We start from the raw sequence: 18,130 nt of genomic DNA, 5'->3' as shown, positions 1-18,130 counted from the left end.
ATTAGCTTATGCCTGCAGATGGGACCCACCTGGTTCGATGTCGAGTTCTAAGTCTTTGACGTACCAGCGTCCTACAATTTGTTGCTAGGACGATCCTAGATCCACGCTGCTGGGGCTGTGGCGTCAACTTTGCATCAGGCTGTAAAATTTGAATGGAATCATCAGGAAGTAATCATTCATGGAGACGGTAGCAACCCTATATATAGTCGCCAGGCCATCCCGATGATCGGAGGTAGAAGGAAAATCGGTGGAGAAACATACCATCACATCGAGCGAGTCAACGCCATAGACAAAGACAAGTGGTGGGATAACAAAATTGAGAGCATCCTGAATTGGAGCGGGTATGAACCCAGAAAAGGACTTGGCAAGAACCTGCAGGGTATCACCAAACCTATCAAGCTGAAGAAACACGATACCACTTTTGGCCTAGGGTATGAGTACACTTGGGAGGAGTTCAACCATTGGTCACCCCCATGGCGCGGACCATACCATCCGTTGGAGCACCCTATACCTCAGTTGGAGCAGATTTTTTAGCCAGCCGAAACTTCGTATGGATCAGAGGAAGACGAGGCACTAGCAGCAATAAAGAACCTGTTTCTGGAAGATGATATGGATTGTTGTGTTATCTTCAAGGAGGAAGTGGAGGAAGGCCCTTCCATTCAAGCTATGAACCAAGGAGAGCACCTCGCTAATTGGTCAATCAGGACCACCAGTGCCCGGAGAGCCTCGGGGTAGCAAGGCTAAACGACGCATATGCATCACACTTTACTTTAGTTGATTTTACTTCTCCGCATTGTCTTTACTTTTGAAAAGAGCTCCGATGTTTTAAACGATTATGAAAAAGCATTTTCCAAGTTTATCTTTACGTTTTGCTCTCATTTATTTTATCTACCATTTACTTTATTTTACACATCATTACTATTACATATCTTGATGATGAACCAACGACTGTGACTTGCAACGAGACAGTGCGACAAACGGATATAGACTCAGAAGAGGATGAGATACCAGAAGAGGTTGTCAGGGAGGTCAAGAATTTTGAGAACAGGCCCAAGTCTAACTTAGACGAAACTGAGGTCATCAATTTGGGGAACACAGAAAATGTCAAGGAAACACGTATCAGCGTACACTTGTCACCATCAGAAAAGGAAGAATACACAGAGTTTTTTAAAAAATATGAGGATATATTCGCTTGGTTGTATGATGATATGACCGGTCTCAGCACATCCATCGTGGCTCACAAGCTGCCGACAGATCCGGCATGCCCACCAGTCAAACAGAAACTCAGAAAGTTCAAGCCAGACATGAGTTTGAAAATCAAAGAAGAGGTCACCAAGCAAGTCAAAGCCAGGGTTCTCAGAGTAGTGGAGTACCCAACATGGTTAGCCAACGTTGTGCCGGTACCGAAGAAGGATGGGAAGGTTAGAGTCTGTATCGACTACCGGGATCTCAACCGGGCCAGTCCTAAGGATGATTTCCCTTTACCAAATATACACATACTGATTGATAACTGCGCCAAACATGAGCTCCAGTCATTCGTCGATTGTTTTGCTGGATACCACCAGATATGGATGGATGAAGAAGATGCAGAGAAAATGGCATGCATCACGCCGTGGGGAATGTACTGTTACCGAATGATGTTGTTCGGTTTAAAGAATGCTGGTGCTACCTACATGAGAGCCATGACCACAATCTTTCATGATATGATACATAAAGATATCGAGGTGTATGTGGACGACGTCATCATTAAATCCAGGAAAGCTGCAGATCACATGGGAGATTTGAGAAAATTCTTCAACAGACTGAGGAGATACAACTTAAAACTGAATCCCGCCAAGTGTGCATTCGGGGTCCCAGCAGGAAAGTTATTGGGTTTCGTTGTGAGTCGTCGGGGAATAGAATTGGACCCGTCAAAGGTCAAAGCCATTCAAGAGTTGCCACCGCCAAAGAACAAGAAAGATGTAATGAGTTTTCTGGGAACCCATCTTCAAGATGCTAAAGAAGGATGCCGCCACTAAATGGACTGATGATTGTCAAAAGGCCTTCGACAGAATCAAGGAATACTTGTCGACACCGCCAGTCTTGGTTCCACCCGAGCCAGGGAGACCCCTATTGCTTTATCTTGCAGTGTTGGATGGGGCATTTGGTTGTGTTTTGGGACAACATGACGAGACGGGAAGAAAGGAGCAAGCCATCTATTACCTCAGCAAGAAATTTACCCCGTACGAGGCTCGGTATTCCTTATTAGAGCGCACTTGTTGCGCCCTAACCTGGGTGGCTCAGAAATTGAGACATTATTTTTGTGCTTACACCACTTATCTCATATCCAAGATGGATCCATTGAAGTATATCTTTCAGAAGCTCATGCCTACCAGTAAGCTCTCCAAGTGACAAATATTGTTAAGTGAATTTGACATCGTTTATGTTACCCAAAAGGCAGTCAAAGGACAAGCCTTGGCAGATCACCTCGCTGAGAATCCTGTAGGAGTAGAATACGAACCTCTAAAGACGTATTTTCCTAATGAGGAGATAGCCTTCATAGGAGAAGACATTGCAGAATCCTATGACGGTTGGAGGATGTTTTTCTACGGAGCCGCAAATTTCAAAGGAGTTGGCATAGGAGCAGTGCTGGTATCAAAAACCGGTCAGCATTACCCGGTATCCGCCAAGCTCAGGTTACCGTGCACCAACAACATGGCCGAATATGAAGCTTGCATTCTAGGGATTAAACTGGCCATTGATATGAACGTTCAGGAGTTACTAGTAATCGGAAACTCGGACCTACTCATACATCAGGTTCGAGAAGAATGGGCAACCAAGAATCCCAAGATACTCCCTTATCTGCATCACATACAGGAATTGAGAATGAGGTTCAGGAAGACGGAACTCCAGCATATTCCCAGGGTACAGAATGAGTTCGCCGATGCACTGGCCACTTTGTCATCTATGATTCAGCATCCAGATACAAACTTTATTGACCCCATCCAGGTCAAGATTCACGACCAACCAGCTTATTGTGCTCACGTCGAAGAAGAAGCCGATGGGAAACCTTGGTTCCACGATATCAAAAAATACCTGACAACAGGAGAGTACCCAGAGCTTGCCAATGCTACTCAGAAACGGACACTTCGGAGATTATCCAACAACTTCTTTCACAGCAGGGGAATCCTGTATAGGAGTACTCCCGATATGGGATTATTAAGATGTGTCGAGGTAAGAGAAGCAACCAAACTATTGGAGGAAGTGCACGCAGGGACCTGTGGACCGCATATGAATGGTTTCGTCTTGGCAAAGAAGATACACCGAGCAGGATATTTTTGGATGACTATGGAAGCAGACTGCATCCAGTACGTCCGAAGATGCCACCGTTGTCAAATACATGCAGATATGATAAAGGTACCTCCAAATGAGCTTACTGCAACAAGCTCACCATGGTCGTTCGCCGCTTGGGGAATGGATGTCATTGGACCAATTGAACCAGCCACATCAAATGGGCACAGGTTCATCCTAGTGGCAATTGATTACTTTACTAAATGGGTTGAAGCAGCATCATACAAGGCAGTCACCAAGAAAGTAGTAGCAGATTTCGTCCGAGATCGTATGGTTTGTCGGTTTGGGGTTCCGGAATCAATCATCACCGACAACGGTTCTAATCTTAACAGCGACCTGATGAAGGCAATGTGCGAAACATTCAAGATTAAACACAAGAACTCTACGGCTTACAGACCTCAAATGAATGGGGCTGTAGAAGCAGCCAATAAGAACATCAAGAAGATACTAAGGAAGATGATTGAAAAGCACAAACAGTGGCATGAGAAGTTGTCATTCGCCTTATTGGGTTATCGTACCACGGTCCGCACATCAACTAGGGCCACTCCCTACATGCTAGTTTATGGTACAGAGGCGGTCATCCCCGCCGAGGTAGAAATTCCTTCCTTAAGGGTCATACAAGAAGCAAAATTAGATGATGTAGAATGGGTCAAGAGTCGCTACGAGCATATAGCCCTCATAGACGGAAAAAGATTGAACGCTATTTGTCACGGTCAATTATATCAGAACAGAATGTCCAGAGCCTTCAACAAGAGAGTCAAGCCAAGGAAGTTTACACCAGGACAGCTAGTGTTGAAGAAGATATTTCCATATCAAGATGAAGCCAAAGGGAAATTCTCTCCTAATTGGCAGGGTCCGTATATGGTGCATCGGGTTCTAACCGAAGGAGCCCTTATTCTCGCGGAAATGGACAGAGAAGTCTGGCCGAAGCCTATCAACACAGACGCAGTGAAGCGATACTACATTTGATCATATGTTTTTCCTTCATAACGTATTTTGAACTACGCCTGACCTGATTCTCGTTTAAGAGGGGATACGTAGGCAGCCCTATGGGTTCGGTCACACTTTAATAAAAATCCCATTTTTCCCCGCTATGGGAACTGGGGCAGAATTTTGAGGAGGACCCTCAAAATTCCGAAGTCAGTTGTTAGCTTTCGCATCAGCACCAACCCAGTAAACGGGGGCAGAATTTTGAGGAGGACCCTCAAAATTCTGGAGCCAATCCGCGTTCGATCGTGCAGCACAGCCGTCAACAGCGCCAGCCCAGTAAACTGGGGTAGAATTTCTGAGGAGGACCCTCAAAATTCTGGAGCAAGCGAGGTTGCCGTGTCTTGAACCACGTTGCAGTTGTTGATTCATCCTGAAATAAAATTATTCTTTTTACCTATATATACATGCACTTGCCTTATATTCACTAGGTCATGCCCGAATATCATTTGGATCGCATCGTTTAGCAACGCTACCCCAATGATACGCAACAGCAAGAGTCGGAGGATACGAACTAACCTCCCCCTATAAAACTCACAATTTTTCTTTGGATGCAGGAATTCAGGCAACGAATCAAAGTATATTTGCTCTTCAGAATCAAAAACCCTCCAGAGGGTCACTATCCGCACTCGACACTCCCCAGCAGTCTTAATAGCGCAAACCGCCCACCAGAATTCAGGCCGCAAAAGCAAAATGCACCCACTCTTTAGAGTCGAAACTCTCAAAGCAATCACTCATTTCGCAAAAGTCTACTATCTACACCCAGCATTTCCTAGCAGTCATGATAGCGCAATCATCTATCAGCTAAGAGAACTTACTACTATTCGTTTCTTTACATTTCTGCATTGCATAAGGCTACTTGCTGCCTTTCGAGACTAAGCTCTGTCTCCATCTGCATTTCTGCATAAGGCTATTCTCTGCCTTTCGAGGTTAAGCTCCACCTCCATATTGCATAAGGCTATCTATCTGCCTTCCGAGACTAAGCTCTATCTCTATCTGCATTTTGCATAAGGCTACTCTCTGCCTTTCGAGGTTAAGCTCTACTTCCATATTGCATAAGGCTACTTTCAGCCTTCCGAGGTTAAGCTCTACCTCCATATTGCATAAGGCTATCTATCTGCCTTCCGAGACTAAGCTCTGTCTCCATCTACATTTTGCATAAGGCTACTCTCTGCCTTTCGAGGTTAAGCTCTACCTCCATATCGCATAAGGCTATTTATCTACCTTCCGAGACAAAGCTCTGTCTCCATCCGCATTTTGCATAAGGCTACTCTCTGCCTTCCGAGGTTAAGCTCCTTCTCCATATTGCATAAGGCTATCTATCTGCCTTTCGAGACTAAGCTCTGTCTCTATCCTGCATGGCTGAAATATCGCCACTTTATTTAAATTCTCGCTTCGGCTGAAATATCGCCACCTACATTCAAATTCACGCCTTGGCTGAAAAATCGCCACTCTTTGCATTCATTCGGCTGAAAGATTGCCACCTTCTCATGGACTGAAAAATCGCCAACTTATTCAAAGGCGTCATAGTTCGGAGGCACCATCTGCATAGCCCGAGAACATCATTTCATGGCCTGCGAATCTTTATTTTATGCGCTTCATGGCCCAGGACATCATAGTCTGAGGACGTCATCCTAACCGTCCAAAGACAGCATTCATAGTCCAATGGGAACTTGTATCACGTTTAAATTACGCAAATATATACGCACATCACGCACTTTCAGGTACTCCGGCTGGCTCACGGCTGTCTCAGCGATCCCGCTCCAGTTCTCCGCAGCCTGTCCAATTCCTGTACAACCAGAGATATGTAGGCAGATCAGAAACCAGAGAACGGTTAAAATTCTTTTACAATTGCTGTTTCCTGTCAAAATTGGCCATCTTGTCTTTACCCGACAACTCTTTCATCCTCCTCGGGTAAAGAGGGGCAGCTGTTGATACCCAATTTTTCCCTATATATTTTTATACTCAAAATACTTTCAAAATAGCATATGTATGCATATACAAGCACGCCCAAAGGCTTTGGTATTTTCCCAAATTTTTAAAGATTTTTAAAACCAATTTATGGCCTATTTTGCACTATAAAAACCAATAATTATTCCCAAAACTTGTCATTTTGGCGAATAATTTATTTTATTCTCGCATTTACACAAAATATAATTTACATGATTTTTGCATAATTTTACAAGTCCATTTGGTATTTTTAAACTAAAATTGCATGAAATTGCGATTTTAGCCTATTTCTCGATTTAATAGCATTCGTAATCATAAAATCATTTCTAATATTTTTAAATTAATACTTATGCATTTCTTATTAACTCTATATTTTTAATTTGATTTTTGAAACACTATTTACTATTTTTATAAAATCAAAACGGGGAAAATTGGCTATTTAAATTGCAGTCCCTTTTTATTTCAATTGTAGCCCAAATTGCACCCTCAATTTCAACCCCAATCCAACCCAATTCCGACCCAATTTCATTAGTTACCCTACCCACACCCTATTAATATAACCCGCCCGGATCCCCATTTTAAATCGTGGCCGTTGATTATTTAGATCAACGGTCCACGTTAGCCCCTTCCTTAATTAAACCCACAAGACCCCTAACCCTAAATCATTTACACAAATGAGCCGCCCTTGTATCCCCTCGTCTCTCAAAACGCTCTCAACCACCCTCTGAAACACTAGCCCTCTCCGCAGATCTCCGACCTCGTTCCACCGGAAATCATGGCTTCCTAGGCCCTGTGTAACCTATATCTACCCCCACGTACCTCTATACTCCTTTTTGCTCGAGGTTTCAGAGTCCGACCTTGAAGACCTTGACTCAGAATCTCTCTGATTCAGTTTCTATGGCCATTTCCGGCTCATCTCCGGCAAGTCCTAGCCTTGTGAGTCCATCTCCGACTCAGGACCAGCTCGTTCCAGGCCTTTCTCATTTTTCTAAGGTTTTCTCTGAAACCCTAAGCCTTCGAGGTTTTATTTGTTTCTCTCTAAGATATACTTTAGATCCGTGCTATTTTCTAGGATTTTTAAGTATTTTTCACATCTTTGCTGTAATTCCTAAATGTTTTCACTATGATTTCTGCGTATTTTTCTTTATTGTAATTCCTCCTAGGGTTTCCGAGTAATTTCTTTACTGTATTTTTCTTTACTTAGGTTTCCATGAATGTTTGTGTTCTTTGGACCTCCTGAGTTTATTTTTGCCTGATTTTATATGCTTTCGACTCTACACTTGACTTGTGGAAGAAACCCTAGATTTTGGAGAATTTTTCAAACTACTTGTGTGCGATTGTTTGTTGCCTGCCTGATTTCAAAACCCTAATTCTCCAAACCCATCTCATGTTTCTGATTCTTGCTAAGCTTTGCAAGACCCTTTTATTCCTCGCATATCTATGTTCTTCTATTTTGATCACATGACTACACTGTTTGTTTAATCTTAGCCCTGCATGTTTAAGTTTATGCATCTTTTATAGTCAAACATTTTCCTTTCAAAATAACCCTAATTTTGGGGGTTGATTTCCTATGAATCTATTTTGATTCTTTCTTTTTGACTGATTTGGACCTATTCTCTGACTGAATTCAATACTGAGCTCGAATCCCTAATTCCTTGATTTACTATGTGATTAGTGATTCTATTCTTGCCTTATTTGCTTAAAACCGTGTATCTTTCAAAAACTTTATATGTATTTACCCCTTTATTTTACAATTTATTCTTGATTCTTCTTTCCATAAAAGAAACTCTGTTTTATTACCTTAAGTCTGATTCCTTAATTAAAGGAAGTCCTTTCCCTAATTGATTATGACTTGATACTAAGTTATTTTATTGCCTTACTTACTGCTTACTTTCAAACTATAAAAACCCCCACCCCTTTTATTTAAGAAAGAAGAGGAACAATTGCAAGTTCACACTCACTAAACTCTTTCTTCTCTTCTCTGCTCTTCTCTGTTACTTGTTCTGATTGGGTTTAGCCGGCTGAAAGCCAAGGCTAAGCTATAGGATTCTATCTGCCCTACTTGCTTTACTGTTTGAGTTTGCAACTGGTATGTCCATGATTTAAATACCATCTCCAAACTACGTGTTTATTTACCCTTTTCATATGTCTGTTTATGTTCGACTTTCTTACATTATGCCATTAAACTTCAGCATGTTACATCCCTACCCCATATTCCCATGTCTTTGATTCTGTTATGCTTGTATAAGTACTTTCCAGTACATCCCTTTCCCCAAGTCCTCGTGGCTTAACTCTGTTTGTTGGTACAAATGTTTTCATATCAATCCCTTTCCCTGAACCCCCTTTGTGTGTGAGTATTGTTTAGACTAGGGTGGCACCCTATTGCCATCCCTAGTTTAGAACCAGGTTGCTCTAAACCTATACTCAAATCAGTCACGTTCCCTTAACCCTTGTTATGTGTTGAGCTTGACTCAAGTCTGGTGGTGTCCTAATTACCATACAGGCCTAAGTCTGACTTTCTAAAGTTTGCTCTCTTATTTGCTTGAACCAAGTAAAGGATTAGGGGTGTGCTAGTCCCATCCATGGCTAGGTATGACCACCCTTTGCTTTGGTCTCCTCTAATCCCCTCACTTTTACACTTATTCTTAGTTCTTTAAGTCCTACCCCCTATGGTAAGCCATGCTTTGGGACCCTAGAGTTCTCTCTGAACTTGGATGCCTAAGGGCTGATAATTCCACACATTGCACTATTCTACACAATCTTTAGGGTGTAAGCATTGCCTGGGCTTCCTGAAAGCCCTTGGAACTTTGAAACACTCTAAGAGAAGGCCTTGGAATCTGGAGCCCGGATTTGGTAAAATACATGTGTTGGACATTAAGGATGTTTTGGTCTTCCTCGGGTCCGTTTTAGTTTTGATGTATTTATTTTTTAGTCTTTCCTTTCCACTTTTGTAATAACTTTGTAAAAAAAACTTGGGGAATATTAGTAAAAGGGTGTGGGAGGGGTTTATGTTGTTTGCATCAGTCAATGAGTAGAAATCATGCCTATAGGACTTCAATATTGCAAATCATCTAGAAATCATGCCTATAGGACCTTAACGTTGCAAATCACTTAGAAACCATGCCTATAGGGTTTAATATTGCATACCATTCAGAAATCATGCCTATAGGATTTTGTATTGCAAGCATGATAGAAATCATGTCTATAGGAACTGCATATGCGTTAGGCAAACTGTAGGATAATTACGCTCATCTTTTACCAATACTTTAACAACCCCCTTTAAAAATCGAAACGTAGATGTCATGCCTATAGGATTAATTGCAACTTGCTTGATCCGTTTAAGTAACATCAGTCTGTCAATTGGTTCTTAACGTTTTTTAAGTAATGTTTTCAACAAAACTCTTTTGTAAACCATGTGTGCTTTCAAACTCTACAAATCTGCATTCTTTTCCATGAACAGTTTTTTTCTTAAATAGTTCTGCCTAAGCATTTTAATCAATCCCTGAAACTGCCTTTAAAACAATTCTGCAACCAAATCCTTTTCTCAAAAATATTCCTGCCTTCAAAATTCTTGCATAACTCTTTTGCTTTTTCACTCAAACAGTTTGATGCTTTCGAAATCTGTACTTTCCTTTAAAATTCTTCTACATCTGATTACCTCTTCTGAAATCAGTATTTTCTAAATCATTCGCCTAAAATACTTTTGATTTCTAACAAACCAGACCCGAGGGGCTCAAAGTAGACTTATTATCCAACTCTATGTGTTAAAATAATTTGTCCACTGTCAGTTTTAATCTTAAGACCAAATCAGTAATTGTAAGACATGCTAAAATAATTGCTATGTGATTTATGGGGTTTGTATGAGCCTTTTGAGTATTTGTTTTATTTCCCACTTATCTGCTATTTGTTTTGATTGACGCCTAGTATTTTTATCCTTTTGAAACTCCATATATGCCTCTACCCCTTTCTTTCTTTTAGGATTAGAAGTCCAAATACCCCGGGACTAATAGGTCGGGACGGGTACTAGCATGCAATAAGCAAAACGAGACTAATCGCGTTTAATACCTTGACGGGGTGGGAAGGGTAGAATATGGAGATGATGACCGATGCGCTAATATCACGTGCGACCCCTCTTCCGAGGAGTGATTGCTGGATATTGCATTGAAGTGATCCATATTATATTTAAACCTAGGACCCCTTTTTCCTTCTTTAGTTATTGATGTTTTCTTAAATTAATGTTTCTTCAACTAAGCTTTCTCCTTTTAAAATCACTTGTGTCTTTCTCCTTTCAAAATTTTTCAACTTGTTATGTGCAAACTTTGCTTGTTTATTCCTACTCTTCTTAAAGTCATAATTAAGCACGGTCAAGAACCACACTAGTGGATCTTGAGGGGTGCCTAACACCTTCCCCTCGAGATAATCTCAAGCCCTTACCCGAACTCTGGTTTATCTTTCAAAAATCTTATCTTCTTTAAAAGTGTCCTAATGCACTATAATCATTAGGTGGCGACTCTTCAAATTCCATAACTCGATTCCTCGAAAGAGAATAAGAGTTGTTTTGTCCATAATGTCGTAAACCCGATTTTGCTCTTTAGGAAAAAGGAGGGCGTCGACAAGTGGGTCGGCAAGTATTGAAACCCATCCTTCCACATTAGGCTGAAGCAAAAGGCAAGTTTGCCCCAAATTGGCAAGGGTCGTTCATCGTAACGAGAGTGTTATCCAGTGTTTTGTATTGAACAGATATAGAAGGCAAATGTGTAGGTATGACTATCAATTCTGATACAGTCAAAAGATATTATGTATGATTTCTTTGGTTTAAATTGTGTTTGTTTGTACTTGGTATGTTTTGAAGATTGGAATGACAAAGGCATTTTGTTCTGCTATCTAAATACTTTATCCTTTGTTACCCATTTTCAGCCTTATTTATTTTCTTTCATACCCCTCTTTTGGAATCAGTAGCAAAATTCAGAAAACACGAACGCAAAAGGTAAGTAAAGAAGTAAAAAAGGAAAAAAGAGAGAAAAGAAAAGAAAAAAAAATGGAAAAGAATGAAAAGAAGAAAGAAAGAGAATAGAAAAGAAAAAAAAGAGAAGAAAGAAGAAAAAAGAAAGAAAGAAGAAGAAAAAAATAGAAAGAAAGGAAAGGATAAAGAAATTCCTATGTCATGAACTACGTTCGATCTGATTCCTTTTAAGGATACGTTGGCAGCCTCACGGTTCGGTCTCATCAAAATAAAAATCCAAAAGTCCCCAAACAGAGAAACTGAGGCAGAAAGTTGTGGTTGTTGTAAGAAATCTAATTCCAAGAGTTGTAATTTTGAACCCATTCAAGCTGTTTTGAGCCTTTGTTGATACCTTTTCCTTCTAACCAAAAGCCCACATTACGGTCCAAAGAAAGACCTTCTGATCAGTCTTCGAGAGATGCCAAGTCGAGCAAGTAGAGGTGATTCATATTAGGGGCAACACTCTGTTCTGAGCAAGAAAATGACAAATGAGAGAGTCTTATTGGTGAAAACCCTCACGGGCACCGTAAGGCGATGGAAAGCTGAGAAAAAATGAAAAATAAGAGAGTCTTATTGGTGAAAACTTTCACGAGCACCGTAAGGCGATGGAAAGCTGAGAGAAAATGAAAAATGAGAGAGTCTTATTGGTGAAAACCCTCACGAGCACCGTAAGGCAACGGGAGTTGAGAGATAAACAAATGAGAGAGGTTTGTTGGTGAAAACACTTCAGGGCACTACATGTCGAACAAGGTCAGTGATTTGGCGAAGAAATTATGTTATTGAGATCTCGGGGCATAAAGTATGACAACTGAAAGGCAATTGGTTGAATAGGCTGGGCTGATTAATCCGAAATGCATGTCATGATGATTGATGCTAGCTGTTCCACTCAGATAAGTCTCTTTTCCTTTTCCCCTCTCAAACAGTCGTCCAGTTTTAGATTTTCTTTTATTCCTAACTCTCCAAGTCATTGCATTTCATTTCTTTTGGGTTTATTTCTCTAAGGTTTTTCCAATGTCAGCCTTGTTTAAGCAAGTAGGAAAGGGTTTCAAAGCTTACTACCAACTTCCAATTGCACAAAGAAGAGTGCGGCCAAAGCATACCAGAGATAGCATGATATAAAGTGGGAAATAAGGTGTCAGTGGAAGTTCCATTGGTCAAATGGTTCAGTAATCTTGTGGGAGATACAGAGGTTCAAGGCAACCAGTCAAAGCAAAGTACGGTAGCGGAGAGGCCACTTTCAGCAAGAATGCCACAACGTAACCACTACATTTTAAACTGAGAAGATTTTTTTTGATTTGAAACAAGGGCAGAAAAATCTGTTTGTTTCAGAGAAACCTTCCGTAGAGAAAGCAAGTACCGGAAAGGTTCGACCGTAAATTTTCAGGACCCTCCTGGACAATGGGACTTAGTTAAAATTCAAAACATTCATGCGTAACAAAATCTAGCATAAATTTTACCTTTATGAAATATAAGTTGGCTTTGAAGTTTCATTCTTAGGATAGGATTCAATTCAAAATTTTCAGGACCCTCCTGAATAATGTGACTTAGAGATAAGACCTCCATTAGATAACAAGATTTAGTGTAAGTTCTACATTTAGGAAATATAGTTTAGCTTTAAGGTTTTCACTCTAAAGATGAGACTTAATTGGAAATTTTCAGGACCCTCCTGGACAATGGGACTTAGTTAAAATTCAAACATTCATGAGTAACAAGATCTAGCATAAGCTCTACTTGAGAAAATATAAGTTGGTTTTGAAGTTTTCATTCTTAAGACGAGACTCAATTGAAAATTTTCAGGACCCCCCTGGATAATGGGATTTAGTTTAAGATCTTCATAGATAACAAGATTTAGCGGAAGTCATGCCTTTAGAAAATATAATTTAGCTTTAAAACTGTCATTTTACTAGGAGTTTTCAGGACTATCCTGGATAATGGGATCTAGCTTTCAAATTCTTAGGGATATTTGGTAACATGGTTCAATTAAAACTTACAGATGTGTCTAGCTACCAAACTGGGGTAGAAAATTTTCTTTGCTTTGTCTGTTTTGTTGAAATCAGGTGCCCACCTGAAAAGCAAGGTAAAACAACACGAGTTTCAAGAATAAAAAGCAATCCAGATTCAAGCAATCAAGCACCCACCTGGAGAAACAAGGGAGGACAGTTCAAAGGAAAAGCAGTTTAAAGAAAAGGACAATTCGGGTTCAAGCAATCGGGCAGCCACATGGAGAAACAAGGGAAGACAGTTCAAAGGAAAAGCAGCCGTAAGAGGAAGTAGTTCAAGTTCAGCAATCAGGAGCCCACCTGGAGAACAAAGGGAAAATAAATCAAGTTCCGAGGAAGAGCAATTAAAGTTTTGGAAATCAGGTGCCCACCTGGAGAGCAAGGGAATAGGGTTAAAGTTTTGGCAATCAAGCACCCACCTGGAGAGCAAGGGAATACAGTTCAAGTGTTGGAAATCAGGAGCCCACCTGGAGAACAAAGAGAAAGTAGTTCAAGTATTGGAAATTAGGATCCCACCTGGAGAACAAAGGGAAACCAAGTCAAGTGTTGGAAATCAGGAGCCCACCTGGAGAACAAAGGGAAACCAGTTCAAGTGTTGGAAATCTGGAGCCCACCTAGAGAAAAAGGGAAAACAATTCAAGTGTTGGAAATCAGGAGCCCACTTGGAGAAGAAAGGGAAGTAGTTCAAGTTTCGAGGAAAACAATGCAAATGTTGGTAATAAGGATCCCACCTGGAGAACAAAGGGAAAGCAATTCAAGTGTTGGTAATTAGGAGCCTATCTGGAGAACAAAGGGAAAACAGTTCAAGTGTTGGAAATCAGGAGCCCACCTGGAGAACAAAGAGAAAGCAATTCAAGTGTTGGTAATCAGGAGCCCACCTGGAGAACAAAAGGAAAGCAATTCAAGTGTTGGAAATCAGGATCCCACCTGGAGAACAAAGGGAAAGCAGTTCCAGTGTTAGAAATCAGGAGCCCACCTGGAGAACAAAGGGAAAGTAAGTCAAGTGTTGGAAATTATGACCCCACCTGGAGAACAAAGGGAAAGCAGTTCAAGTGTTGGAATCAGGAGCCCACCTGGAGAACAAAGGGAAAATAATTCAAGTGTTGGAAATCAAGAGCCCACCTGGAGAACAAAGGGAAGCAGTTCAAGTTTCGAGGAAGAATAGTGCAAATGTTGGTAATCAGGAGCCCACCTGGAGAACAAAGGGAAAGCAATTCAAATATTGGTAATCAAGAGCCCACCTAGAGAATAAAGAGAAAGCAATTCAAATGTTGGTAATCCGGAGCCCACTTGGAGAACAAAGGGAAGCAGTTCAAGTTTCGAGGAAAAACAGTGCAAATGTTGCTAATCAGGAGCCCACCTGGAGAACAAAGGGAAAGCAATTCAAGTGTTGGAAATCAGGAGCCCACCTAGAGAACAAAGGGAAGGCAATTCAAGTGTTGGAAATCAGGAGCCCACCTAGAGAACAAAGGGAGAGTGATTCAAGTGTTGGTAATCAGGAGCCCACCTGGAGAACAAAAGGAGAGTGGTTCAAGTGTCGGTAATCAGGAACCCACCTAGAGTACAAAGGGAAAGCAATTCAAGTGTTGGTAATCAGGAGCCCACCTAGAGAATAAAGGGAAAGAAATTCAAGTGTTGGTAATCAGGAGCCCACCTGGAGAACAAAGGAAAAGAAATTCAAGTGTCGGTAATCAGGAGACCACCTAGAAAACAAAGGGAAAGCAGTTCAATTGTTGGAAATTAGGAACCCACCTGGAGAACAAAGGGAAAGCAGTTCAAGTGTTGGAAATCAGGAGCCCACCTGGAGAACAAAGGAAAAGCAGTTCAAGTGTTGGAAATCAGGAGCCCACCTGGAGAACAAAGGGAAGAAGTTCAAGTTTGGAGGAAAACTTGTGCAAAAGTTGGAAATCAGTGTCACACCTTCTTTTTACTACACCCCGTAAAGGGTATAAATACAAGGGAGTTTTTCCAATTAAAGGACAATAGAAACGGGATTATTTATGTTAAATTCAGAGTCGACACTTGGGAGATTTATGGCGTCCCAAGTCACCGGTTTAAAATCTCGAATCGAGGAACGGTTGACTCTGTAATACATTCTGCGAATACAGAAATCCGGGTAAGGAATTCTGTTAACCCGGGATTAAGTGCTAGGCATTCCCCAGTTCCATGGTTCTAGCACGGTCGCTTTGATCATACTTGGCTTATTAAAATTGTTGAATTACTGATATTAAAACCTATGTGCATTTACCTTTCAACGCTTTTTAATCAAGAAAATTATCTTGAAACTAGTTACGCGCACGTATACCCATTTGTTTGGCGCGTCAAAATCATGTCACGCGAACGTATCCACAATTAATAACGCTTTATTAATGTTAAGAAAATTGGGCCGAAGTTGCGTATACTTCAATTTTTCTTTTAGAATCGTAATTATGTCACGCGAACATGTACGCAATCACGATAGTATTTTATTAAGATTAAGATTGTTTCGCTCAACATTGCGCGAATGCATACGTTGGTCTTAATTCTGGAACCCGTAATCATGTCACACGCAACAGAAAAAGTTATTAAAAGGTTTTACGCCTATTAAGTTCTTTCTCAACCTATTCATTCTTAGAGTTTAGCCCAATAGACCTCTCTTTATTTCAATATCTATCAGATTAGCTCACAAAAATAAACCAAATAATCATTCCAACAGGCACATCATGAGATATTGAATTTAGAAGCTCTTTGTGATCAAATTACTTCGAAATTGCCTAGGAGGAATTAACAGTATATTGAGATTTGAGACCAAGAGAAGTCCGTATCGTTAAGTGCACGAAATCATTAGCCTGATTACTAAAGCTCAAGATTTTTTGCATCAATATGTAGTACTTTAGATATGAGCAAGAATCAAAAATATATTTTCTTCCTACTAATTAGCAACCATCAAATTAAAGGGCCATAATTATTCGCCCAATTGGTATGGTAATCCCTTTTAAAGAAACTAACACAATTGATTTGTAACATTGGGGAACTGGGCCAATCTTAAAATAAAATTGTACCAACCCCAACTAACAGTGAAGAACCCTGTTTTGAAGAAAATAAAAGAAAACTCATGCAGCATGGCCTATCACTTTCATTTCTTATTAATTTTAAAATTCTGGGCCCAAATTGAGCCCAAACAGAAGGCCCAAATTCTTTAAAGCCTCAGAACCAACACCAATTAGACTCGACATCGAGTCTGCATCGTGATTCAGTGATGGCTGAGCAGCAAAAGTTTAGATTGAACCTAAATAGCTAATCACAACATACAAACAACTCCAAGATTTTGAAATAGAAAACAATTAAGGATCCAATTCTTGAGAAACTATGCAGCATATGATTCTAAATTTTCAAGGCCCTAAATTAACTTGAAATGCTGATATTTAAACCTTAATTAAACCTCACGTTGACAAAACTTGCAGAATTTAAAACCACCAAATCTGCTCAATTGACATGCAAGCAACAATAGATAACCAGTGAATCATTTTCAACATAACTAAACTAACTTGAATTTCCCCTAACACTGATAGTCATCAAACCAGTACATTAGAATCTGGTTCTCTCATGAATTCCAGAAAATCATACTAAAGCTTTCAATACAACCCTTATACATTTCAAACTCGTTCAGGAGCAAATGTAAACACAGAACATGCTTGCAAAATACTTCGAACCATACTGATCTCAAATAAGAATCATACGTACATGTCCAATTACTTATACATACAACTATTGAACATACACAGCAAAATCATACATATATGTCCAATTACCCATACATATAACTACTGAACATACACAGCATTAAATGTGCAAATGATAGCTTAGATAACATCTAAAACAACATATCTGTTACAGAATATTAAAGCAGTATGAGAAACAGGGGAAACTAAGTTCAAATGCAGCCTGTATCCAATTAGTATTTCACCTAATTTACATGTTCAACAATCAATCATTATTCAGGGGCAAAGAAGGTACCTAGGATTGAAGGGACAAATAAATAAAGAAGGATCAGCAATTTTTAAACAGCAGAAATCGACAGCAGCAACAACACAGCCCAAATTCAACAAATGAAACCAGAAAATTGATTTACAATCCAATGGAACAATAGTCTTTAACACAATTTGATAAAAACCTTCCAAAACCTAGTATCAAACCAACTCAAATCCCATCACTGAACATTATTGTTTCCAGAGCTTAAAAGAATCAGGAATTACTGAGGCTCAATGGTACAGTAGAGAGTTTTCAGCTGATTTATTGAATTCTTATTTCTAAAAAATCTGTATTTTTCAATACTTTCAGAATATCAGAATGTTCTTCTCCTCTCTGTCAGAATGTTCTCCTTTTCTTTTGTATGAACTTAGTAACTATATATAGGCATTCAACTTAGTGCATTTACCACTATCAATTCAACTTTTCATTTCTTTAATCATCCACTCACTTAGTGCTTTTAATTAATTCAGTAATGCAATTTCTACCCTACCACTATTGAGAAGCTTCCTAAGTTAGGTAAACAATTTTCTTTATTAAATAATTCTCAGACTACCCCTTAAGTTCCTAATTATTCAATTAGAATCTCTAAAAGTTCTAAACATTTACAGAATTGTTAGGCAACCAGAACCAAAGGGCATCAGTTTCTGAAACATAAATAGGTTTAGCATTGAAACAGAGTCAACAATAACCCTTCATATGAACAATCTGAACTGACATTAGCAAGAAAAGAACAATGAAGAGCCTATTTGAGATTCGACCTTTGACACATTTAACATAATTATTTTAACAAGGAATCAAAACATCACGAGGATACTAATATGCTGCCAATTAGAATAATATAAATTGTAAA

The sequence above is a fragment of the Nicotiana sylvestris genome, chromosome 2, assembly GCF_000393655.2.
Source record: "Nicotiana sylvestris chromosome 2, ASM39365v2, whole genome shotgun sequence".
Lineage (NCBI taxonomy): Eukaryota > Viridiplantae > Streptophyta > Magnoliopsida > Solanales > Solanaceae > Nicotiana > Nicotiana sylvestris.
Note: the sequence above shows the minus strand (reverse complement) of the source record.